General features: G+C 47.1%; 1 protein-coding gene across 3 annotated transcripts in view; it reads right to left on the reverse strand.

The window, feature by feature from the left end:
• The window catches only part of RPH3AL (rabphilin 3A like (without C2 domains)), a 959,424-nt gene extending 939,947 nt beyond the window's left edge, over nt 1–19,477 (reverse strand). The window contains exon 1 of one of the 3 annotated variants that reach the window (XM_078679864.1): nt 19,326–19,477. The gene's annotated coding sequence lies outside the window, so the exon portion shown is untranslated. The remainder of the gene's footprint in view (nt 1–19,325) is intronic. The other 2 variants (XM_078679866.1, XM_078679867.1) reach the window with 2 other exon arrangements.
• Between the last annotated feature and the right edge of the window lie 6,384 nt (nt 19,478–25,861).

Genomic DNA, 25,861 nt, shown 5'->3' on the forward strand with positions numbered 1-25,861 from the left:
AACAACCTACAGTCCTTTCGCTGAACACAAAGAAGGCCTTTGATCGCGTAGACTGGGAACGCTTACTCAAGGTCCTCGACCACATAGCTTTGGGGGGGGGGGGGGGAATGAAATCACTCATCCAGGCCCTCTACCTACAAAACTCCACAAAAATCAAGATCAATGGGTAGCTATCGGACTTTATTCTTATCTCTAGCTGCACATGTCACGGCAGCACACTTTTGCCCCTCATGTTTGCCCTTTTCTTGAAACCATTTGTACTGCGCATACAGCAACATCCGGGAAGTCACGGAGTCCGAGTAGGAGTAACTGAGCACAAATTGGCATTAAAAGCTGGCGACAGCCTCCGCTTCATCATCGACCCTACATCCATGATTCAAGTCTTAAAACTTGTGGGTCTTGCAGTTCAACTACCAAAACTCCTGGGGAATGGGGGTAGCGGATCCTAAGCAGTGAGCTAAAAAAAGGGTGACAGCAGTGGGCTTCACCTGGACAAGGAATTCAATAAAATATATGGGCATTCACCCTCCTCCTAGGATAAGACAACTCTATAGTAGCAACATCCCCCACTACTCAAGACTCTTTAAAGATCTCTATCGCTAGGGCAATCTTGGAATCTCAAGATGGGGTGGATCGCAAGTTTGAAGAATAATCTACTCTCCGCCTGCTCTATGTTGTGTAGTCTCTACCTTTGCAGTTTGTAACCCCAATTCTCACCCAGATACAAAATAAAATGGTTGACTTTGGATGAAAAGGGAAGAAGTCCAGAGTCCCTAAATAGACTCTCAGGTCACTCATGGCTGACCGAGGCCTTGGTTTCCCTGACATATGCTCCAACATCGAGGCAGCCCAGATTGGCCCACCCTTGGATTGTAACTATAAACCAGATAACAAAACGTGGATCCAGATGGAGCAAAGAGTTTTCCTCATCTCCCTCTCCTTGGTGCCACGGCTTGCATAGAAGTCACACCAGAGTGACGCTTTGCATCTGCTCCCCACATCCATCTTACTACAACACTTACAACACTGGCACCAAGTATCCTGCTACAAGGTCTCCAAAACACATCCTTCACCTATGATGCCTGTAGGTGAAAACTATCAGACTTATTGTAATTATATAGCAGGCAGCCTTGATTTAATAGCTCCAGTAAAACGTCTTTAAAACAGGAAAAATAATTCTGCTCCCTGGTACAATAATGAATCAAAACAGCTACGGGTAGCATGCAAAAAGGCCAAGAGGAAATGGAGGAGGGCCTACTGAGAATCAGATAAGAAAGACTTGAAATTGGTACAGCCCAATACAAGGAGTCTATTGCCAGGGCCAAAGCAGATGTCTACGCTAAATCTATTTTGCAAGCTCCAAATAGCACAAAAGTGCTTTAATATTTTTAGGGCTTTATCTATTCCTGCTTGCACGAGCAAGAAGGTGGTTGCATCGCAGAAACTCTGCGATGAGATTGCCACTTTTTCCGAGGAAAAAATAATTAGAATTGTTGGAGAACTACATCCTAGTGGTCCGGATGATTTAGCCTGGAAGTTAAATGCAGAATCTCAGATAGATACCTCTCTGGATATCTTTCATGCACCCATGGAGAATTCTTTTAACCAGCTAGCTCAAAGTGTATCCTCAGGTTCCCCGTTAGATCCTTTTCCACATAAAATCTGGAAAATATTTTGTCACAAAACCTTTCCCTTGCTATGGAAGATCTGATGTCAGTCGCTGGAGGAAGGAGAGGTACCAGAGGTATGGAAGCAAGCAGTAGTAACTCCCCTGCTTAAAAAACATCCCTGGGCCCTACTAATCCAGCAAACTTCAGGCCAATCTCCCTACTGCCATACCTGATTAAAATCTTAGAGAAGGCAGTTAGCAAGAGTCTATCGTGCTACCTTGAGGATAACTTCTTGCTGGACAGGGACCAATATGGCTTCCGCCCGGGACACAGGAAAGAGACTGCCTTGGCAACCGTAATGGACAATCTACGAATGCGTGCTGACAATGGGAATTCCTCTGTCCTAGTGTTATTGGACATGTCAGCCGCATTCGATACGGTGAGCCATACCGTGTTAGCGGAGAGACTGGAAAGTATAGGGGTTAAAGGATGGGCCTTGCAGTGGCTATTATCCTATCTGTCAGGAAGACAACAGGCTGTGTCTTTGACGCCATTCACCTCAGGCATGTCCCCAGTGCATCACGGGGTGCTACAGGGCTCGCCGATCAGCCAATTCTTTTTAATTTCAGTAATTTTTTATTGAAAACAAAGAGCATATTTAATATCTACCTGCGCCCTCTATTCCCCATTATTAAATCTTATGGGGTAGACTTGGTCAACTATGCATATGATACCCAACTGGTGTTCACCCTGGAGGGGAAACAAGCGGTATCTATGGACACCTTCCAGGAGTGTATGCGCCAGACTGCTGGTTGGCTCAGGAAAAAATATCTATAGTTTAATGGGGGGAAAACAGAGGTGGTGTACCGTCCTGCCACCAGAATGTCTCGTCATCGATCGGTGGAGTTTAAACTACACCCCCAAGGATGAACCCCTGATCTCGGCTAGAGTGGTGCGTAACTTGGGGGTCATGGTGGATGAAAATCTTCAAATGGACCCACAAGCTAACAAAACTGCCAGTGTTTGCCTATCCCTGCTGCGCATGCTACAGAAGGTTCTTCCGCTACTTCCAAAAGACACTCGATCTTTCGTAGTGAGAAGTGTAATCTTGAGTAGGCTCGACTACTGCAACTCCCTGTATTTGGGGGTGCCACAATACATTGTGCAGGGGTTGCAGAGAGTCCAGTCTATGGCAGCAAAGTTGGTGCTAAACAGACAGCGTTGGTCCTCCACGACATTGGCCCTGAGAGATCTTCATTGGCTACCTATTAAGGAGAGAATCTGTTTTAAATCTCTCTGCATTGTATACAGGGCAGTGTATGGCCAGGGTCCTGTCCCCCTGCAGGAGTTGTTTATTTGGTATAATCCTGGGAGGCAGCTCCGCTCTTCGAATGTAAATCTGATAACAACCACCAGATTTAAGAGATCTCAGATGGAGCAGAGCCTTTGGTGTGACTGCCTTTTGTTTATGGAATGAGTTACCTCTGAACCTTAGACAGGCGAGCTCTCTGACCTGCTTTAGGAAGAGCCTGAAAACGTGGCTATTTCCAAGGGAATCTTTAGATCTTTTCACTGACAACTGATTCAGTTTTATGGTGTCTACTCGTCAATGTAGGCGCCAGGATACCCGTAGGGTGGCAGTTTTGCGCTATATGCGTTTTAATTCAATTCAATTAAACAATACTCATCCCCACCTTCTTGCCGGGATAGACCCTACATTTTGCACCGGAAACCATGGGAACCCGTCCAGGCTGGGGAATTCTTTGAGGACAGCCAACTAATATCCTCATACAAAATATGCAGACGCTTTAAACTCTCTTCACATATAGCTACAGATTAACACAATTTTGACACCAGATATTTGACAGAGACAAGAAAGACAACATCCTTAGAACCCCTCACTCCAACAGAAAACATCTTGCTAAATAGATTACATCATGATGGTAACTCCTGGCTTCATAGGAATCTGCAACAGCTCCACTACCAATCTAAACACAAATATGTACAGAGGGAATTGGGACAGCAGATACAGAGGACACGAGCGTCGATATAGCACCTAACGATTAAACCGTTGATCGGTGTACACCACAAAGAGAATACTTACAAACTAATGACAGGTTCATACCTTCCCCTGTCTGCCTAAAAGCTATGTTTGGGGGCTCTGACTTGTGCTGGATGAGTTGTGGGGAGAGGGGTACACTCATCCATGCCCATGCCTGGTGGGGATGTGCTTCTATTAAAACAGTCTGGTCTCACAGGGGCAACTCTACCCCTACAGCAACTGGTGCTCCTGTTAGGCAATCAAGGTGTAGACAGCATCCTTCTCCTCACAACCCCTAAAAGTAAACTAATTTCCCATTTGCTGCTGGTGGAATGCGTATCAATATCCCAATTATGGAAACAACCGTCAGCACTCTATACCATTCAATGGTGGAGCAAGGTCTGGACAATTTGCGTGATGGAAAGGCTGCCTGCCCAGGTCCATCATAGGATCCGTAAGTTTGAAAGGGCATGGTTCCCCTCTATCATAACATGCAATGAACTCAGGTCCTTGAAGGGGACCCATCAATCATGTCAGAAGTAGATGTTCCCACATCAGTGATTTATCATCGCCCCAAGTATGGGAAGGTAAACAATCACCATGACCAGGCCCGGACTAGCCGTTGCAGGCACTAGGCAATCCCCCGGTCGGCCGCGAGGATGGGGGCCGGTTTTGTTACAGGGTCGTTTTTTGCAGCATAGCTGCAAAAACGGCACTGTAACAAAATCGGCCGAAAACCGGCCCTAGCAAAGAGCGCTGTCGCACCCCCTAAACCCCCCCCCCCCCGGGGGGAGGGGGGGCCGGCCGAGCACTTTGCCAGGGCCGGTTTCGGTTCCCAGTCCGGCCCTGACCATGACGATTGCCTCTTTGAGTGGTGGAACCCCACAAATGTAGCCGGAAGTTAAAATAATTGTTTTTGGAACCCCATGCTGTGCCACTGGAGAGGGGGTTGAAGATTGAACCTACTAGTTAATGTAAAGTACTGCCATTGTGTAGAGATGCTATCTATGCTCATGTATTTCTATCTGTGTTGTTATTCTAAAATGAAAATAAAGTAGTTTAAAAGAAGAAACTGTGATGGGTGACAAAGAGCCAAAGCAAGTTATATTATGTGCAGAAGACCATGGAAACCATGGTCTTTATACTGCATACCAGTGTGTCATTATGCAACATTTTAGGAAATTTTCGAAAGCTCATGAAATAAGTAAACTACTTATCCTACAGATGTAACTATTAACCCTAGCTATCGCCATGTCATTTGTTTACAAATCAGCCTTTGAAAGAGTCCAAGCTACAAGCAAAATGGTTTAGATGGAAAAAATAACAAGCATTTGCAATGCAATAGGTCTCGCATTTACAAGAGTTTGAGCTATTGGCATTTTAAATTTCAATAGCTTAAACTCTCACAAATGCGAGGCCAATGGCATTGCAAATTTTGTTGTTGCTGTTAAAGCCCCAAGCTGCACCTTCACGTGCATGGAGGCCTTGCCTCTTTCTTTAAAAAAGCTGTGTCTAACAAAAGGTGTGCGGCTGCTATTAAAGTGAAACCGTGGAATAGGGCTTTTACAAAAAAAAAAAAAGCATCTGTTAGTCAAAAAAATGCTTTTTTGTAAAAGCCCCATGCCGCAGTTTTACTTCAATAGCGGCTGTGCATCTTTCCTTAGACACAGCTCTTCTAAAGAAAGGAGCACGGCCTTCATGCACGTAAAAGTGTGGCATGGGAGCTTCGATAATAAAAAAATATTTGCAATGCCATAGGTCTCGCATTTGCAAGAGTTTTAGGCTATTGGCATTTACAATGCCAATCGCTCAAACTCTTGTAAATGAGAGACCTATGGCATAGCAAACAAGCGCCCGCCATTGTCCCGGCTGCTACGAAAGTGAAAGCTCCCATGGCATGCTGAATGTAAGAAAACATGCCGTGCCTGCAGTAGGGCAAAAATCATTAACACCTTCGCTGCGGTGGCTATTCCGCCGCAGCGCTAAGGGGGCGGGGGCCACGCGGCGCTCACACGCTGGTGACGGAACCGCTCCGTCACCAGCCTCGGGTGAGCTGTGCTGATGACGGAGCGGTTCCGTCATGGCCCCACCCGCTCAATAGAACGCGCCGCGCAGGCGCGAAATCAGCGCAGCGGAGGCGCATCGGGCGGGCCATGACGGAACCGCTCCGTCATCAGCACAGCACCACCGCGGCTGATCACGGAGCCGTTCCGTCATCAGCGTCGAAAAGGTTAAAGAAAACAGTGCTTTCAGATGAATTAAAACCTACCGTGTCGCAACAGAAGTAAAAGGGCCAGTCGCCATGGGAAGTTTCAAATGAAAACAATGAGGTACTAAGGAGGGACCGACAAGGTGATTAAAGAATCAGAAACCAGCACTTACAAAGGACAACGACACAAGCCAATGAAAAATATGGGCGGGGAGCGGAGGGGGCTTCAAATCCCTAACTCAAATCAGCATGGCTTGCAAAGCATGCGCTGCCCAGGTTCGACCTAAAAATGTATCTTTCTTTCGTGTGCCTCTATTCTATTCTGTCAGGGAATCCAAGCTTGGGAAAGGCACAGAAGGAGGGGAAGTCTAAGGGCCTCCTCATTCAACATGAAACTCGTGCTCAGCCAGATCTTGTTATTGGTTGAGCATGTGGCGAATGCAAGGGCAGTCAACTCATTTGTTTAAAGAGCTGAATTATTGTCAGAGCTACTGAAATTATGCAGCAGAGTATGTCCAAATTCTGCTAGAGGGTTGACTAAATTATGCAGCAAGGAAGAGAGTTATGCGTAATTTTTCCAGCATCTCTTTGAAATACAATACAGCTCTCTAGACCAGCATTATACATTTCATAATACATGGGATTCTGCAGTCCTTGTGTTAAAACCAGTCTCCAATTTCTTTATAATTGGCGACTTGCGATTATAAATAAATAGCGTAGCCATTCAACTGTAATAACATCTTACATTCTGACGTCAGAATACCTGCTGCTATAACTAGCACATCTGCTTTAATTATGCCCCGTGACCTCACCTAGACCACAGAGCATCATTAAAGCAGCTGTTTAAAGAAAGAAAACAAAACATTGCTTTTCTTTCTTCTGCCCTGTGTTTCTAGCTGTACATGTTTCTACAGATTCCAAGCTACTGCACCTGTTTTTTAAAAAAACTGACCTTGTTTCATACTGATTCTAGTATCATTTTGCTACACATATCTAACCATTTTTTTGAGGTGCTTAATTTTACACTAGAGATCCTATTTTTATTCTTCATGTGTATAAACATGCTCTCTCTTTAATACGAAAGAACTATGCACCAAGTATTTAAGTGGCTTCTGAGAAAGGTGATGGTGTGAACATATCGAATAAGGAATAAAGTACTCCCTGCCATACATGATTAGGATACTGCATTTGCAAGCCACCTCAGCGGTTCCATACCTTCAGGCTCGTTCCTCTATTTGTTCATGGAACTCCTCAGTGACTTGCAATATACAGCAAGGTTACTTTATCCCATATATAATCTTATGTATGTGCCTCACCAGCAGATACTTTAGAATTAAAGGCATGAAACTCTACAACATATTTGCAGTTCTTCTAAAATGTGAGTGTCCTGTCGAAATACCTGAATCTTTGAGAACAGTGTCTGTCGGGTGTACATGAATTTATGTTCGTAATAAAATAAAAAGAAAGCAAGCAAAGAAGGGATCGTTCTATCAATCCTGCACACATTTTAATTAAAGGTTTTTATTTCGTTTTGAACATTTTTTATTTTTATGAATGATGCAAAAATTAATGAATTCACGCAACACTATGTTCCCAGAAGAATTAATTAATAACTCTAGCCTTAGCTTAAATCTCAACACCTGCAACAATCAATGTATTTAAGGGCTAAACTTTCCCTCCAGTTAAAAGCATCTTGATCTAATACGCATTCTGATTGGTTAAGACTAGAAATATTCCCGCCATAGAGATTTATAGTGTTTGTGGGGTCACCACCGGGCCTTGCAGATTGGTTCCTCTGTGCATGGGCACATGTCTATGCCTTAAAGCAATTCTTTTTAGGCGACCCATATTCCCATCTTCAGTATTTGGACATGTCCCTTCTGGTCAGCAGAGCCCCCATCCCAATCAACACTCACTCTCCACTTGTAACGCCAAATTCTAGCAGCTTCTGCTTGAGTTGGATGTCAACTGACCTACCCGGTACTTTTGAGAGTGTTCCGGCGACATAATCCCAATATACTTTAACATCAGTCAGGCCTAAATCGCATTAAAAAAGTCACCCCTATTTTGGTGGCATCTACAACAAACATCCAGGTGGGTCTTCCACACGTACTTGAGTCGGGCAGGGCTGTCAATGGTCCGATGCAAGTAGCTACTATGAATCAAACAGTCTGGACAAAAGAGGCAGTGCTCCTGGGGCACTTGACGCCTCCTTCCAGCCTGCCTGATCAGGTTGACCTAGACCTTCTTTCCAATTTTTCTTCAAGTTTACTAATGGGCGAGGTGAACTGTATATTAGTATTCTGCATGAGTCCGAGATGGCTGCCTTAATCGGGCTTTGTAATGTAGCTTTGGCTTTCAACAGACTCTATTCAGGGAGTGTTTCAGGGCCAGGCGACTTACTTCAAGGGCATGCCTAATTCACAGATATCTGTAAAATTGTGATTTGTGGAACTGGAACTCCCCTTGCAGCGAGTTGGAGCTTTGATTGCTTTACAACCCATACGTCACCCAGAGTAGCAATTCCAGGCTGTCCCAGTCCCTAAAGTCCTTGAGTTGAGTTGTGTCGGAACACGATTACCAGCCAGAATTAAGAAGGCTTCTGTTTCTTGCTGCAGTTTTTCCCCTGTATGTCAAATGAGGATGTTCGCGTGAATTGACAATACGGTTGCATTTTTAAATGGCCAATGACAGCAATCCCCAGCTGAAGGTGACCAGTTCACTTTAGTAAAGCTTCTGGCATGTCATCGCATCCAATGTGCTGCAATTTTGATAAAGTTTGCTCTGTTTAATCTAGAAACAATTTACTTGTTTAAATCTGCAAGCTATACAGCAAATTATGGGGCGAATGTGCCCAATTTAAATTTTGATGCAGAAAACGCACTGGTCACACAATCACATTTCTTCCTGTGACCCTAATTATTGTAGAGATTTTAGAGGATGGTCCTTGTCCCGGAGCGAATTAGAGAAAAAAGCCTGTTTTCGGCGCAGGTGGCATGCTACCCATCTGCAGCCTCACTCTTATTTATAGGGTGCCATGCCGTTTGCGGTGCTGGGTAAGGACCTGGTGGTTCCTGGGTGAACAGCAATTCTCCACATTTGGAGACAGGAAGAAGGCCTAACGCTTTGCCCCCCCAATGCCCATGTTCCAACTTGACCTGCAGGCATTGGTGAGTGTGAGACCAAAATCAATCCTGATGGGAAGTTTGAGAAAGAGGGAGCCTCTGGCAGTGCTAAAATGGCCACCATTAAGGTAGAAAAAAAGTCACATTCACGTTGGGCCAAGTAATCCCACTTGTGCCTAGAACATGGTAACAATCTGGATTTAAATCACAATAGAAACCAGGTAAATGTCCGCTGCCTATGCACTAAGGAATGGGGAATAACTCATTCATTCAACAAAGCTTTATTCGATAGGAAATATCTTAAAAGCATTACATTTAAAAACAGAGTACACAATAAATATGGGTAAAAAGAGAGTCACGTTGATAATCATTATTACAATAAAAAGTTAAAAATGTATTAAACCAAACAGCTTTGCTGAAGAGATATACAATTAATAGTTAAATGTATTCATCATAAAACTTTCAATCTTATGAGCCAGGCCCAGCTTAAAAATATGGCCACCCCGCAGGCTAGGGCTGTATTTGAATCTGCTTGGAGGATTCTGAGGGCAGTAGAATAATTCCTGGTCTCAAGCTGTTGGCATACAGGTTTTAACCATTTCATTCTAGGTTTAATGTAAGCCGGACATACAAAAAAAAGGTGTGGGATATTTTCGGCTACACCTGCACAGTATGGACAGTCAACGGGCGTTTGATAAGGAGGGCTCCATTTGCTCGTGCGTTCGCGAACAGGCAGGGTCCCCAACCTGAACTGTATATAAAGAGCCCTATCTCTCGGTTTCTGAATAAAATCCATGTAGGGCTCCAAGCGAGGCACAAGCTTGTGTTGGCGAAACTCATCAGTCAATCTACCTAAATTAGGGTCTCTAAGCTCCTGATTAACAATCCATGCCCAAAATGCTCTCTTAGTTTCGCTTTTGGACAGCAGAATCCATGCCTCCCAAGCAGTTTTGAGACCAGTGGCCGAAAGGAGCCTTTTTACATTAGCTAGCCAATCAATCTTATGTGAACCCTGGCGACTCATTACTTCTCTAAGGCCATCAGCATAACCAGAGAAAGAGGGAGCCTCTGGCAGTGCTAAAATGGCCACCATTAAGGTACACTAATAAGTGTATTCTGGGATGAAAAATCATTCTTTCTTTAATTGAATAAACTAAAGTAACAGATCTGATAATCATTTGTGAAAAGGCAAGCCATGAGTGCACACATTGTGTCATTGTGTCATGGGGCAATATGGCCCACGTAGACAGTGTAGCGTCTGCACCCGGGAGCAGGTAACAGACCAAGCCACACACAGAGCTTTAGTTTGCACGTCTTTATTTTTCAGCGTGCAACGGTTAACTGAACGCACTGCATCACCAACTTTATTAAATCGCACCCAGTCACGCCCAGCTGATTAGTAATACATGAAAGGAGTCCATCAAGGACCATTAGAGGTTCTCTCACCAGTCTTCTAGATCTAGCTGTACGAGGTAGAGGAGGGGTGCCTCCATCAGGCATCTCTGGAGAAGAGGAATGTTTGATTTGGGCCCTCAGGTGGACTTGCCTTACTCATGAGGTCTGGAGCTGTTGAACATCGAGGCAAATGCAAGAAGTACGACGAGTCTCTGGTTATTGACTTTCTAGGTCGTTGAGCAGTTACCCTTTGTCCTTTGATCACCACAACTCTTAGCAGTTCAGCATTAAACGGAGTGTCAGTCTTAAACATCTGCTTTAGCTTGACAAGAATTTGTTCTCCTTCCTTGAAGATCGTATCTCAAGCGCCTTGGCTTATGCCTTCATTTTGCATTTGTGAGAGGGGTCAGTCACACAAATCTCGTCAGAGTCTATTGACCAACTGGTGGTCTTAGTTCCAGGAGCTGTTACGAACAGCAAGGTAGCAGGACTTTCTCCTGTTGTGGAATGAGAAGTGGTATGGTAGGCATGGAGGGCTGGGCGTAAAGCTGAATTAAGGTGGATTCCATCCAGCGCAGCACACTGAACTACCCTTTTCAATGTACTCATGAATTATTCAACAACAACCTTTGCCTGTGGCCAAAGAGGTATACTTCTCTAATGTTTGATGCTCAAGCTATTAAGAAAGTCCTTGAACTATCTGCTATTGAAAGGAGGACAGTTGTCATCAAGCCTCTCAATTACTTTGTTATGATTGGTTGATGACAAGTCTTCCACTAGAGGAAAACATGAGTACTCATAGACAACTTTCATCAGATGATGTCCATTATTGAGGGTTCTGAAAAAGTCAACCACAATTCGCTTCCAAGCCTGTTCAGGAAGATCGGACATACTCGTTGGGTGCGGAGTCATTTTGGGAGACAGACAGTTGCACAGATGCCAAGCTTGCAGTTCCCTTTCAACTCTGTTCATCAAGGCGAGGGAACCACACTCAATCCTTGAGTGCTCTTTTAGTGGCCGCAATGCCACAATGTTCTTTGTGTGCCAGTTCAATAACTTGTTGCCTCAGGCTTTCAGGAATAACTATTCCTTGACCCTCTCAAAATGACTCCAACATGTGTAACAGAAAGTTTTTCCCGAACATTCTTGAATTTCTGGCCCTCAAAATTATCGGTAAGAGGTCGAGTCGGTTTCTTCCATGACTGCGTCGTAATGATTTCTTTAAGGTTGAGCATGTCTGTCAGTACTAGTAGCTGCCAGAATCTGTTCAATAGAAAGAGCTGTAGGTTCACTATTAAATTTATGTAGGCCTCAGGATCTCTGGACATTGTACTATGACGTGGTAGCGGCACTTGTGAAAAGTTGTTTGCAGCGTTTTGATCCTTCCGCGGCTTGTGCAAAACAGTGTCCTCATATTCCTGCAGACACAAGCCACCTCTCTGGATTTCGGATTTCCGAAAATGGTGAGCAAGGCCTGAAGATCGGTGACAAAGATGAAATGCTTTCCATAACGAAACACATGGAAGTATTCACACACCCATACTACAGCTAAGCTTTCTTTCCAGGTTGAGAATAAGCAGGTTCGGCCTGAGATTCACTACAGCTAGCAGAGGCCACAATGTGTCTCTGAGCATCAAGCTGTCCATTGTGCTGGGAAAGGATCGCACCCAGCCCCACCAAACTTGCATCTGCCACAATTTCTGTATGCATTTTAGGATCAAAGGAAGCCATTTCAGTTGCATTTTCAATAGCGAGCTTTATTTGCTTGAAACTTCATTCACAATCAAATAAACATTCAAACAGAACATCTCGCTTTGTTAGTTCTTCTAGAGGTGGACTCACAATAGGAAAATCATGAATGTATCTGGATCAAAAGCTGGGCAGGCCTAAGAAAGATCGCAGCATGGTCACATCTTCTGAAGGGCAAGTAGAAAACAATGCGTGTACCTTGTCGGGGTCAGGAGTCACTCCCTTTTCAGAGAAAATATGCCCAAAGAATTTAAGTATGTTTTTGTAAAACTCGCACTTCTCTTGATTTAGTGTGAGACCTGCATCAGCTTGTGTGAGTGCTTTATCATGTTCTTTACGTGTGGTCCCAAATGGCAATATATCATCACTGTAGTTAAAAGCATGTGTGACTGGCTGAATTATTCTAAGAATTACATCTTGAAATATTTCTGAGGTTAACAACATACCAAACAAAACTGAGTCTTTTATATCCAAACAAACCACCATGAGTTGAAAAAGTAATGCACCTACACCGACCTGCCAACTTCAATAACAAGCATTGGCATGGCCGATAGGTCTCGCCTTTGGGGCCTTATAAGTATTTAGCTATGCAGCACAATATCCTTGGTGCAACAACATCAACTGTTGCATGGCTAAACACTTATAAGGTCCCAAAGGCGAGACCTATTGGCTATGCCAATGCTTGTTTAGTTTTGTAGTTAGAAAAAGCACTCAAATCATATTTTCAACTCCCAAATGCAATCCCCTTGTATCCAAATTGCAATCACGAGCTTGACAGTAGCCACACGTAAGATGTCTCGAGGTTGGCCACAAATTGTACAGGGAAGTGACTGAACACATTCAATAAATGCAAACACAAGGTCACAGGTATATCTACTCCGGGGATATGGAAAATCCAGCCCATTTACCAGGCTACACATAATGGGGGCCTTAATGTAACAAAAGTACTCACCCGGTTGGTTAATATCTTTTGGTTGGAGTCAGGAATAATCTGAACGATACCCAGCTCTTCTCATAGCTTGGCGGGACTGGCATTTTAGCTAGCCCGTCTGATGCCGTTTTGTAGTAAGAATGCGTGATTCGCTGAAAAAGTCTTATTTGGTCTTGCATTTCCTTCTAATTCTCAAAACCTAAGTACCGGGCAAATTATTTCTAGGGCACATGGGCAGTGACTATTTTATCCCAACAGAGAATTTGTCTCCGTCAGTTTTATAAAAAGTGTGATACACAGCTTATTATATTCATGTCAATAATTGTTCAGCATTACTTTCAGCAAGTGAGAGTCAGTGAGTCTCTGTGTGTTTCTTATACTACCACTATACCATTTACAGTGCTGGTCTGGAGCACCGCTGGCTTTCTGTGGTCTGGTCATCAGTGTCACAGAATTGCCACAAATTAATTTCCGTGACAGTCTCCAGCACAAAAGAAATCTTGGCCAAAGAGTCTGTCCCAGGACACACATGCGTCAGCAGGCTCTGGCACTAAGCCATTTCCAAACCATGTCTCCACCACGTCAGCACTTTCTTTAAGACATCCCAGGCCAAGTCTCTAGGACCTTAGGAATGCTAGACCTTGGCTTGCACCATAAAACTTTGCCTTACACTACTCACTGGAGCACTTGGTGCAAAAAGCACTTTCCAAGTGTAAATTCAAACATCCTAATTCACATCCCATGGGTGACAGAATGGTGCAGTTGTAAAGTGGAAGAAGCCCTAATTGCTGGATTCGAAAGTGTAAGTGCAGAGATGGGACTATGGACTTTTGTGGGTCGGGAACAGTCCATAAGTGTGTGCACATTCACAACACAGGATTTAGTTTCTCCGATAGGCAGGAAACATTGCTTTGCTGGCATTGCAAACAAGAGTAAATACTCTTATATCTAAAGCGATTGTGTTAGAAGGGGTTTCTCCACCAGGACAGAATTTTCTATCGGATGAAAATCTTAACCCGTAAGTTCTCGACTTTCGAGTAAAAGAGTAAAATCCACATATGCTAATTTTGCGAAGGATTCCCAAGATAATTTGTAAGTCCCTGAAAAAGTGACAAATCTGCTCCACACCAAGGAGTCATTTCCCAGACGCAGATTTCTGATCTTTCTACAGGTTGTCTGTTAATTTGGTCCAAGATTCCTCCGGGGTGATTGCAACACAGGCTGCCTGCCGGCTACAAACATGCAGGCAGGCCTGTGCCGTGGGGATCTGATAGACAAAATAATGACTGCGCTCTGTTCTCAAGCCAGTCTCAAGTCCACTTTGATTTCAGATAAGAAACCACTGTTGTTTGCCGTCAGTATTCGCTTTATCGAGGCAACCAACAGCCTCTTCGCCTCCCATTAAACTATGCACGGAGGCCACGATCTACCCATCATTCACTTCTTCCGTGGAGCAAAACATTTCTTTCTTTGTATGTTTAGCACAGTCTGGTGAGCAGCCTTTCTTTACCCGCTCAAATGTGTGCAAAATTTAAAAATCAGTAGAACCAGCACAAGCGTGCGGTGGGAGTGGGCCTGCACGATTCTCTTGCGGGAGCGTGCAGCCAGGGGCGATGATTGCGACCATATGGCGCCGCGTGCTCCCGGAAGGGAATCGCCAGACGTGCACGCATTGCCATTGCAAGCAATTCAACTTGTGCACGTTTTTGCCCCCGAAGCTGTGCTGATGGCTATAGGTCTCTCTCCTATGCAGCGCATGCACGCTGCATAGGTGAGACCTAAAAAGGAGGGGGATAGAGTCTTGGAGGGGGCGGGGCTCGTGCAATAATTACCAAAGAGACACTTTTCCCCTACTGTGTGCCCAAGCCCCCTCCTCCTTTTTCGCAAAAAAAAAAAGCTTACTGATGCTAGTGTATCGGTTGTTCAAAGCCTCCAAAAACGAGCTGCAATCTACTGGTTACAGTAGTATTCAGCTTGTTTTCCCTGCCACTATGTGATATCAGTTCCTCACTGTGTGACTGTGTGATGGGAGCCGATATGGTGCTGTGACTGTGTGAGTTTGCAAATCTGCCTATAGTTTTGTTCCAGTTCAAATTGACGGTAGCCTTAGTTCAAATCAAGGTGGAAGAAAACGGTGTCCATGCCCGTAATGTGTGGAACTGGATGTCTTTCTCTTACAATTGTCTGTTGGCCTGTCGCATATCAACACAAATGCGCACTGAACTTCCATTATCCTTTTTTGGCACCAACACAATGGGTGACACTCATGGCGTCGCATCAGCAGAGCGATCGATTATGTCATGCTTTAACAGTGTCTCTAGTTCTTTCTCAACTGCTTCCTGAAAAGCAATTCAACGTTGTGCTGGGCAACAAGGCAAATGACTTCATCAATGTGAAGCTGCACCATCATTATCTTAAGTTTTGCAAATCCATGAAACAATGTCAGGAATTGACTATTTCAGAATGAGCTTTCAAGTTGTAGCTAATAGAGATCAGTCTCATATCAGCAGCAGTATCAAACCTTCACAAGCATCGATTTGATGACTGACCCTAAAGGACATGATTTGGCGCTTGCACTGTCGTTTTCTTGTGCCCCATGGTTGTTACAAAGGATCCTTGATTCTGCAAAGGCATAAAGGCTGCCTAGGTGTACACCTTGGTTTTCGATGGTGTGAGACGTGGTGCTGGATATAGTTTGTTGTACTTTTCTGTTGGCATGATGTTTAGCAATGCACCATTGTCTATAATAAAAGTCATAGGGCAACCGTTCACCTTGAGCATGATTTTAGGACAATGTCCAAATAACCTTTGTTGATTCGTGTGGTGATTCTTTTTATATTTGTGCTCTTCTTTGCAAGTGGCCAATCCTGCATGTGCACGTCGGTCTATGACTGCCACCATTATCACACATCCATCTTCCTCACTGTCACTCAATAATGACGTTAATCAACCTTTGGAGATTAATTTGAGAACGATCAACTAAGTCTCTGTGATATGGACAGTAGAGGGGTCGGGACACCTGAGAACTACAAGATGGCGCCCGAGGATATGCAGCCCAAGGAGGAAGTCGGCGGTACTGAAGCAGCCGACGCGCCGGGGATTACATCATCGGGAGACTCCGAGGGGGAGAGAGAAGACTGTGGGCGAGTGAGGAAGGGAGGTAACCACGAAGAGTCGGGGAGAGGACGCCAACCACAAGGAGCAGCATCAGGAAGATCCGGGAGGAGGACCGGGCTGAGGAGAATCCCTGGAATCCTGAGGATGGAGGAACACTGCCAAAGAGGGAGGTTTCCCCAACGCATACTGCTCAAGTATCCGGACGTCCCTGGGATAGACAGGACGCCGAGATACCCCACGCTATGGTCCCGGAAGACCGTAGCTCCAGGCAAGTGCCCCGGTTGGGTTACTGGAGGAGGTTGCGGGGGAGGGGGTTAAAGGGGTTCCTGCACGAGTGAAAGGGGCACACCTACAGACCGCAAGCTGAAACCCTCTCACTGTGTCTCCTCCTTCCCCTTTCCACACAAAACCTGGTGAAGGGATAGCATAAATAGAGCAAAGTACTGACCAGTGATTATATTTTCTGTTTCTCTTTTGGGGATGCCGGGCCCTGGTGGGGGAGACACTGAAAAAAATACTAACCTGAGGAAGAAGGCACCTCAAGTGAAGATTGAGAGCTGGAGATGCTCTTTTCCATCGCTTTGTTCCCCCTTCCTTTTGTGTTTTGGTTAACCCTCATCACATGAATAGACTTTTGGACAGTCCCTTTAAATAAATTCTTACATACAGCATTATGCACTTAATTTCTTTTTTGCTTTAAAAACCGTGATAAAATAATTTTCTTTTCCGCAGACTTTGCGTATCTGTCTGATGGCAGGACATTTACCTTCATGTGGAAAGGAGTATCCAGCACAGAAATACTTTCCTTTTCCTTGGAGACATCACTCTGTGGGCCTGTGCCTTTTGTTTCTGCTTACTTTTTATAGACAATGCTGATTCACTCTGGGTTGTTCCAGCTTCCATATTAGCAGCCTGTCGATCAGCATATTTCTCCCCTCTTGCAGCCTTTGGCACTTCCTCCAAACTGAGTGTTTCCTGCAGCATGCGGCATCGGAACGAGTCAGAGGCAACCACCGATGACTTTAGAATGCATGGTTTCTTCATCATTGAATTCACTGAACTTGCAGTGCTTTATGAGCGTATTACGTCTTTCAACAAACTCAACCATTCATCTCACCGCTGCTTTCTTGCCTGGTTAAAAAGGCATTGAATTGAACTTGGCTTCCAACATCTTCTTGATTTGACGGTACGATACTTCATCAGCTTGTGATATTTTCTTAATTTTTTCTTCTTCTGTCATTTGGCAGGTTCTTTAAGTAGCTGATGATCTTTTTGTCATCAGCTTCATCTATAGCATCTATGAAGTCCTCAAACGTTTCGATCCAGGCAGTTCATCTGCCGCCAGAATTCTACTATTTGGTAGTAGAGAATGAAGGTGGTGGTTTCAGAAACACGCGCCGTATTTGCCATTTTTCCTGTCCTTCATTTGTTCTAGTGTATGCTGTTCAGACAGCGTTCATCCTTCGGTCTCCCTCGGCTCGGTGCCACCTCTAGAAGCTTCAGCATTTTCACCGGTACTCGGGTTGTGGTGCCCAAGTTGAGATTGGCGCAAGCTACCTTTCTACTTTATGGTATATAATGGTCTCCTCTCTTGCATGTGCTCTTCACCATTCTCATTTGTATGCATTATACCTGGATGTTGCTGCCTTTGGTGCCTCTGCTTTGTATTGATGCTGGCTCTGTTATGTTGTGGCGCAGTATCTTTTCTTTCTGCCTTACCAGTCGACTTCTGGTGGGCTGGCTGACTGTGCTCCTTCATAGGGCTTTCACCTCCTTTGTGGGCCTCTCAAAAGCTGAATTTGAGTTTTGACTCCAAATACGCCAACTGTAGACCGTTTCTTGGGGCGCACATGCCACGCACGAGCAGTTTGCTGGACGAAGGCAATCTCTCAGGGAGAGTAGTCTTGCATCCTTGGATTTACGTATCCCTTATCTTATTGCCAGGTGTAGTGTCCTCCCCACCACGGGAGCAGGTAACAGACCACGCCACACACGTTGCACTCGTTTGCATGTCTTTATTCTTCAGCATGGAACCGTTAACTGAACGCAGTGCGTCACCAACTTTATTACCCACACCCAGTCACACCAAACCTATTACGTAATTCTTATAAGGAGTCTATCGTAGACCACTTGAGGCCTCGTATATACAAACATAAGACATGCCAGACAGAAAGGGGGCAGGCAGTCCAAATATAACTGCTAGAGCTTTTCTGTTAGCACTTTATTGAGAAGAAGACAAAATTAGAGTAGGGCTACTATGGTTTTTCTGTCTATGCAAAAAGCTGGTGTATGTCCCAAGATCAATCATGTACCAGAGCCTTTTACTCCCAATTTATAGAATATAATTTGTGCACATACATCTTTTTTTAATAACTTGGTTCGAGGTTATGGTCTCCACATCGAGAAAGCTAATATATTTTGAAACCGTGTATTTTTAGACATCTGTCTAACTATGAGACAACAATCGACACCTTTTCTCCCCAAATCAATTCTCATCTAACAAAGCATTGACTAAATTGAGGCTCACTGCGGGCAATGCTGTAGCCCCATCATTCAAGACAAGAAAACAGTTCAGTCCCAAAGCGTACGTTGTGCTCCTTTATTCAACACACTCTCCCAGTTGCGAGTCGAGTTTACAACAGTAATATATTTCAATGTTCACAGACAGTAGCGCGGCGAATAAATATGTGTAATTAATCATTACTTCGTCAATATTTGTCAACATTCTTCTTTTTGATACTGTGCTACAGACAAATGAAAACGATAGCTGCCAGGACTTTTGTTACGAGGTAAGCAGTTAACTTCACCAAACACCAAAATGTCAACAAAGACCTGCAGAATAAAGAAACCCGGGGCGATTCGCCGAAAATAAAAATGAACGTCGCCTTCTGGGTAACCACAGCAAAATTTGCCGAAAACAAGTTATAAAAACAAGTTTTCTACTCAGGGAGAGGGCGCACGGAGTTCTCATTCACCAGAAAAAAATACAAAATTGATCATATATTTACTGAAGCTGCCGTGAAGGTGAATGTGAGCACTAAAAAACAGAACGAAAAGGAAACTATGTTTGCAAAAAAAAAAACAGCGCGTTTAAACACAACTGCAGCAATAATGAGGACATTATTGAATAAAACGCACAGCGACCTACCGTTACCTGAAGAATATCCGGATGTGTTCTCGTACGTTGTACGCACTGGGAGAGGGGGCTCGTCGACAGAGTCCCCATCAACAGGCGGCTTGTTCTCAGCTATTACTCAGCAGCCAGCTAGTAATGTGGCACTCCTCGTCTGACAGCTCTGACTAAACAATGACGTGGACTCCACGCCTGAGTGGAGCAGGACCGGCATTCAGTCATGTACAGCACTAGGCAAAATGCAGCAAAGAACACTCATTTACAGCACGGCCCTTGAGCAAAAACAAAGCTACCAGGAATGGATAATGCTGTTGAACTTTCACTGATCAAATTATGGTGCCAAAGTTAACGCAAAAAAGACGTCTTCAATTCAGAGCTCTCAAAATGCACAATTCCATGCGTGAGTGACTCATCCATCCCACGTTTTTTCTTTGCGTTCTGGTTCTTGTAGTCCTAGTAATTTACCATTATAATTCAATTATGGTAAAATGCATAGAAACATACGATACCTTCATGTTGAAAGTCTCATATAGATATATCAGAAGTTATTTTTTTTTAAAAATTAAATTGTGGTGTGCGTGTTTTTTTTAATTAAGTGGGAGATTTTAGAATTAAAAATGTAACCATCCAAAACCTGGTTTTCTATTTCAAAAACGGCCACAAGGAAGGCAGCAAGACATTCATTTATGGGTACTAAAACATAGCAATGCCTCTGTTAGACCTGGGGTTACCAGACTACATAGGGTAGCTTAGCACAGAGTAGTTAAGACTAAACTCAGAGGCAATTGTGTACAGCTTGCATCACACCATCAACAGTAACTCAGTGCACATCCACTAGAAAAAGAATGACTCTACACCAGGTTGGAAAAATACGGTTTTCTTTATAAAAATTCTCTAGTTTCTCTTTGTTACTTAGCAGACTTTAGTTTCAGCACATAAATAGCTCCATATATAATTCTGGACAACAGGACAGTTTCATAAAGGATTAATGACACTTCTTCCCTTCTCTCTGAAAGGAGAGTTCTGTAACAACTCCTGCACCTTAAATAAGCAAAATATATTAAACCATCTGGTATTCAGCAAGTTTAGATCTCTCTTACAATTAGGCTTGGCTGTTCATTAACCATGTGTTCTCAATGCAATATTGAGCCTGAAGTTACAGACATCAGTTCCACGAATAGTGGTACGAACCGGCAGCAGAACCCCGGAGGGCCGTGGCACAAGATGGCGGCACCCTCGAGGCCTGTGCCGTAGGAGCTGCTGCGACATCGGCCCGTCGGCTCTGACGCCGGGCTGCGGCGGTCCACTCAGCATCCAGGGGGCCGGAGAGTCAGGGGACTGATCAGCGGGACCTCCGACCTCCCCTGCGGACGGAACCGGGGCCGCGCTTCGCGCTATCTGGCGGCCCTGACGGAGCTCCTCCCCGCCCGGGAAAGTGAAAAATCAATGCCCCGGCTCCTGGAGGCCTACTGCGGCTGGGAGTATCGGGACCCACACTGAACCGTTTGTACTAGCCCTGGCTGACTAGATCTGTTGAGGCGTGGAGACTGAAGAAGCGGTGACCGGTGGATGCGGTCTCCGCCCCACACAGCTGACGGTGCCAGGGCCACGCAACGCGCCCTCTGGTAAACCCCGGAGGAGCTCCTCCCCACCCGGGTGGCAGAAAATCGACGCCCCGGCTCCCGGGGGCCTACTGCTGCGGTGGACGACAGGGACCATCCTGGGGCATTATTGCTAGCCCTGATAGGCTGAGCCAGCTGTGCAGAGCCTCCGACACCAAGAACTACGGAGCTCGGCTGCTCCGGACCCGCTCTGATCTACATCTGCCGGAGCATGGGGACACTGGGAGCAGCCTTTTGCCCCCGCCGCCTACTCGGGAGCCACCCAGGCACTAGTACTTCGCAGGGTGAAAGCCCCCCCCCCCTGCACCTGTCGAACTCCTGGGGAGCCGACTCCCGCCTTCTCCTTCTGGAGGGAGGGGCGGCCATCCATAGAGCTGATATTGGTAAGAAGAAGTGCCCTGAGTGCCGGAACTGCCTGCGGCGCTACCGGCCACGAGGCGCAGAGGAGGCTTGGTGGTCGCCTGCCTCCTGGATACTACTGGGAAGGACCTGACCAGCGGAGCCTGCTGAAGCCGGCATCGGGCGAGCGGGGTGCAGGGGGCTCCGTCCAGATTTGACCCCCTGGTGCCCGTGCGCTGCGGCCGCAGGGGAGCGAGACTTGGTACTGATTCCCTGGGCGCTACCTCCCCGCCACGGACGTAGGTCTGTGCACACATTGGAGGCGGGGGTGAGTGATAAGCGTCACCCAGCGGCCCTGAGAAACACAACGGTGGGGAGAGCTGGACGATACTCAGCGGAGGGCGCTGGAGTGTGCCGACCTGGGGGTACGAGGTTTGCCGGCAAGCTGGAGTCGTGAGTGAGTGGATGGGATTGACCCCGGGGGTACCAACCCGCTTGTCCCGACTAACAGCGAGCCAGGGAAGCACCGGCCAACTTGAGGAGGCTGGAGCCAGTGGCCACCGGCGTGGAAGGCCCTGGGACAAGGCCTGTGACGCGCGATGGGGAAGCCCAGGGGCCCGAAGGGCGGGGAAGGCCCTAGTTCGGAGGCTCCTGACGATGCCTCACAGACCCCGCCGGACCTGCAACAGATGCAGGACCGAATCCTGGAGGCTATTGCCGCCACAAAAGACGCCCTACACCAGGACATAGCTCAGGTGGCCACGGGCCTGGGGCTACTGCGGGCGGACCATGGGAAATTATCGGACAGGGTCGAGACCACGGAAGCCGCCCTGAAGGATCTAGTGCCTGCACACAAATCCATGGAAGGTTGTCTGACGGAGGCACTGGACCGCATACAATCCCTGGAGAGGCGAGCAGAGGATGCCGAAAACCGCAGCAGGCGCAACAACGTGCGCTTAGTGGGCCTTCCGGAGAAAAAAGAGGGCCCTAACATCGTGGACTATCTGACTACCTGGCTGCAAACAGAAGTGGCGCCTGAGGGGCTCTCTCCTTTCTTCACAATCGAAAGAGCACACCGTTTTCCAGCCAAACCGCCCAGTCCGGGACAGTCACCTCGCCCGGTGGTAATTAAACTGCTACACTACAAGGATAGGGACTGGTTGCTACAGAGAGCGAGGGAAGCGGGTCCCTTCCAAGTGGACAATTGCAGGGTGACGTTGTTTCCGGATTATGCCCTCGAGACCCAGAAGCTGCGAGCCTCGTTCTTATCCATCAAAAACGAACTGAGGACGGAGGGCCTGCAGTATTCGCTCCTCTTTCCAGCCAGACTGAGGGTGGTGGTGGATGAGAAGTCGCTGTTCTTTCCTACCTCGGCGGAGGCATGGGCTTGGTGGGACACCTACAAAGTGGGCATGGACGGTGAACGGTATAAGGAGGGGGAAGAACGACAACAACTGCCGTTGAGGAGATCACGGAGGGTGCGGGGACGCAAGAGGAAGACCGGAAAACCAACGGTCTCCCAAACGGAGAGTGAACGGAGGGCCGCTCTACAGGCAGTTATTGACTTGTCGGGTGCGGCCTTGACTCATGAGGAGCGGGCCTCGGGATGGGAGGACCGGGCAACGGGCTCGGAAACGGAACTCTCAGAACTTGGCAGCACGAAAGGCCCAGTGGTCACGCCACAAACATCGGGGGAGATTATTTAAGGCTGAGAGCGGTATGCTGCCCCAGTACTACCCTTCGGTGACGGAGCTTTGCTGCGGCCGGAGCAGGCAGCTATTGGACAGTAATTTTGTGAGTAGAAATGCATTGTGGGGCGGGGGGATGGGACTGAGGTTCAGGAACCCGAAGCCAGATCGCGCCCCTTAGGGCCCATAAGGCCTCCGTAGTGCAGACTGCGGATTAGGTGGGAAGAGGGGCGCGGTTGCCCACACACAGTTTGGATGGGAGCGGCTCTCACGAGGTTAGGTCCTGTTCTGGGGGGGGGGGGCCTGAGGCAGTTGGAGTGGCCCGAGGCACAGTTGAGGGAGGGGGGAGAGGGGTTGATTTTGCGGGGAGCTGGGACAGTGTCATCACATGCGACCGGAGACATGTTTATGCTGCGACATACCGCATTGCAAGGGATAATGGCTAACGCAGGAATGATAAAATGTGTGACTTGGAATGTGAGAGGGCTTCACATCATGACCAGGCGACACAAAGTCCATGCGTATCTGGTCCGTAGGGTGGTCCATATTGCGCTGCTGCAAGAGACACACTTAACGAAAAAGGAGGGGATAGCACTTCAGCGCAGATGGCGGGGACACTTATTTAATACTACGTACTCGGCCTTTGCTAGGGGGTCCTTGATTTGGGTAAGAGCGGGCACCCCTTTTCAGGTAACCCGACAGGTGATAGATCCGGAGGGGAGGTTCGTAGCAGTGGAAGGGAAACTTAGAGGGCGACACATAGTGCTTTGCAGCGCCTATGCACCCAATGTAGACCAAGCTGCATACTTTGCGAAGCTCTCTGGAGAACTGGCTAGTTACCTCGCAGGCCCTGTATTGGTGGGTGGGGACTTTAATTCGGTGGCAGACGTTGACCTAGATAGATCACACCCTCCATTACATTCGTCCCCTGTGCGCAGACTAGCTAAGTGCAGATCAGACTGGCAGGAACAGTGGGAACTAACCGATGCTTGGCGCATACAACACCCGGTAGACCGAGATTACTCATTCCACTCCGGCCTCCACGACCTCCACGTTCGTATCGATGCCTTCTTGTGCTCGCCGCTGGTGCTCCCTGCAGTGACCCGAACCGAATACCTGGCACGCACGATATCAGATCATAACCCCCTTTTAATATCACTTGATTGGATGTCTGAAATTTCTAGGGTCCCGACGTGGCAACTTAGACCAGACACGCTGGACGACCCACCGTTCCGCGAGGCGTTAGGGGACAGAATCAACCAATGTTTTACGGAGAATGAAGGCTCCGCCGACTCCAGAGCCACAGAATGGGACGCTTTTAAGGTGGTGGTGAGGGGACACTGCATTGGAAAATTTGCTGGGGTCCGCAGAACGTTGCTGGATGACTTGGATGGGGCGGAACGTAAGTTACGGGAGGTTGAACTGGCGCGCCCTAATCAGCCTGAGCTCCAGGGGGACCTGTGTGCGGCGCGGGAAGCGGTAGCAGTGGAACTAGAACGCCTCCGCAGCTATGATTACAAGAACTATCTTGTGAAAACACACGCCGAGGGGGATAAGGCGGGGACCCTGTTGGCTTGGCTTGCCAACCCCACGAGACGAAGCCACCCGATCCTAGCCATTTCAGAGGGGGGGGGGGGGGTGTCACATGAATACCACGCAGCCGGAGATCCTTGATAGCTTTGGTTCCTACTATGCACAGCTATACAAGAGTGAGCTAGGCGACAAAGGGGAGGAAATAGATGCTTTCCTGGAAGACCTGCAGCTACCACGGTTGGAGCAGATCCAAGCGGATGCCCTGGGTAGCCACATAGGACTGGCTGAAATCAGGGGAGCAGTGAAGCATATGGCCCGCAATAAGACCCCGGGATTAGACGGGCTGCCGATAGAGTTTTACGGGGGATACATAGATCAACTGGCCCGCGGCTCCAAACAATTTATAACGAAGCTAAAGACAAGGGGCAACTCCCATGCTCCATGCGCGAAGCCCTAATGATCTCCCTGTTGAAGCCGCGGAGGGAGGGCACCAACGTTGCGTCCTACCGCCCGCTGTCAATGCTGACAGCAGATTATAAGATTCTGAGCACAGTGCTAGCGTCCAGACTACTGCAACATATGCAGGCACTGGTCCACAAGGATCAATCCGGGTTTATACCCACGCGTAACACCACTCACAATATCCGAAGATTGACCCGATTGAGGGCGCCCTTAGTGCTGGCGATTGACATAGAAAAGGCTTTTGACAGCTTGGAGTGGGAATACTTGTATAAGGTGCTGCGGTGCTTTGGTCTCGGCGAGGGCTACATAAGGTGGACGAGAGTGCTGTATACAGCGGCGAGGGCGAGAGTGAGGGTGGGCACCCTGATATCGGACCAATTTGAAGTGCAACGCAAAACCAGGCAGGGATGCGCGTTGTCCCCACTGCTGTTTGCCCTGGCGGTGGAACCTCTTGCGGCCATGGCTAGGAAGGGCGACTACTACGAGGGCCTGGCTCACGGGGGAAATCGCCACTTTATCTCACTGTACGCGGACAATCTCCTCCTCTTCCTGGAGGATGCCAATGAGGCTGTGGAGGGAGCGGAAAGGCTCCTCGCGCGCTTCGGCGAGCTGTCCGGCCTGAAAGTCAATTGGGCCAAGACCTGCCTGTTCCCCCTACGTAAACACGAGGTACAGCCCTTCCATCGGCCACTTCTTAGATGGGAGCCAGACTGCCTAGAGTATCTTGGAGTGCATATATTCCATGAAGAGGCGGACATGCTGGAGGGTAATGTGTGACGCTGTCTCCGTACTTTAAAAGGCAATATGGCCTTCTGGGCTACTCTCCCGTTATCTGTAACGGGCCGCATATCCCTGCTCAAGATGATAGCCTTACCCCGATTTCTGTACTACTTCCGTATGCTGCCTG

The sequence above is a fragment of the Lissotriton helveticus genome, chromosome 3_1 (assembly GCF_964261635.1).
Source record: "Lissotriton helveticus chromosome 3_1, aLisHel1.1, whole genome shotgun sequence".
In the NCBI taxonomy this organism is placed as follows: domain Eukaryota; kingdom Metazoa; phylum Chordata; class Amphibia; order Caudata; family Salamandridae; genus Lissotriton; species Lissotriton helveticus.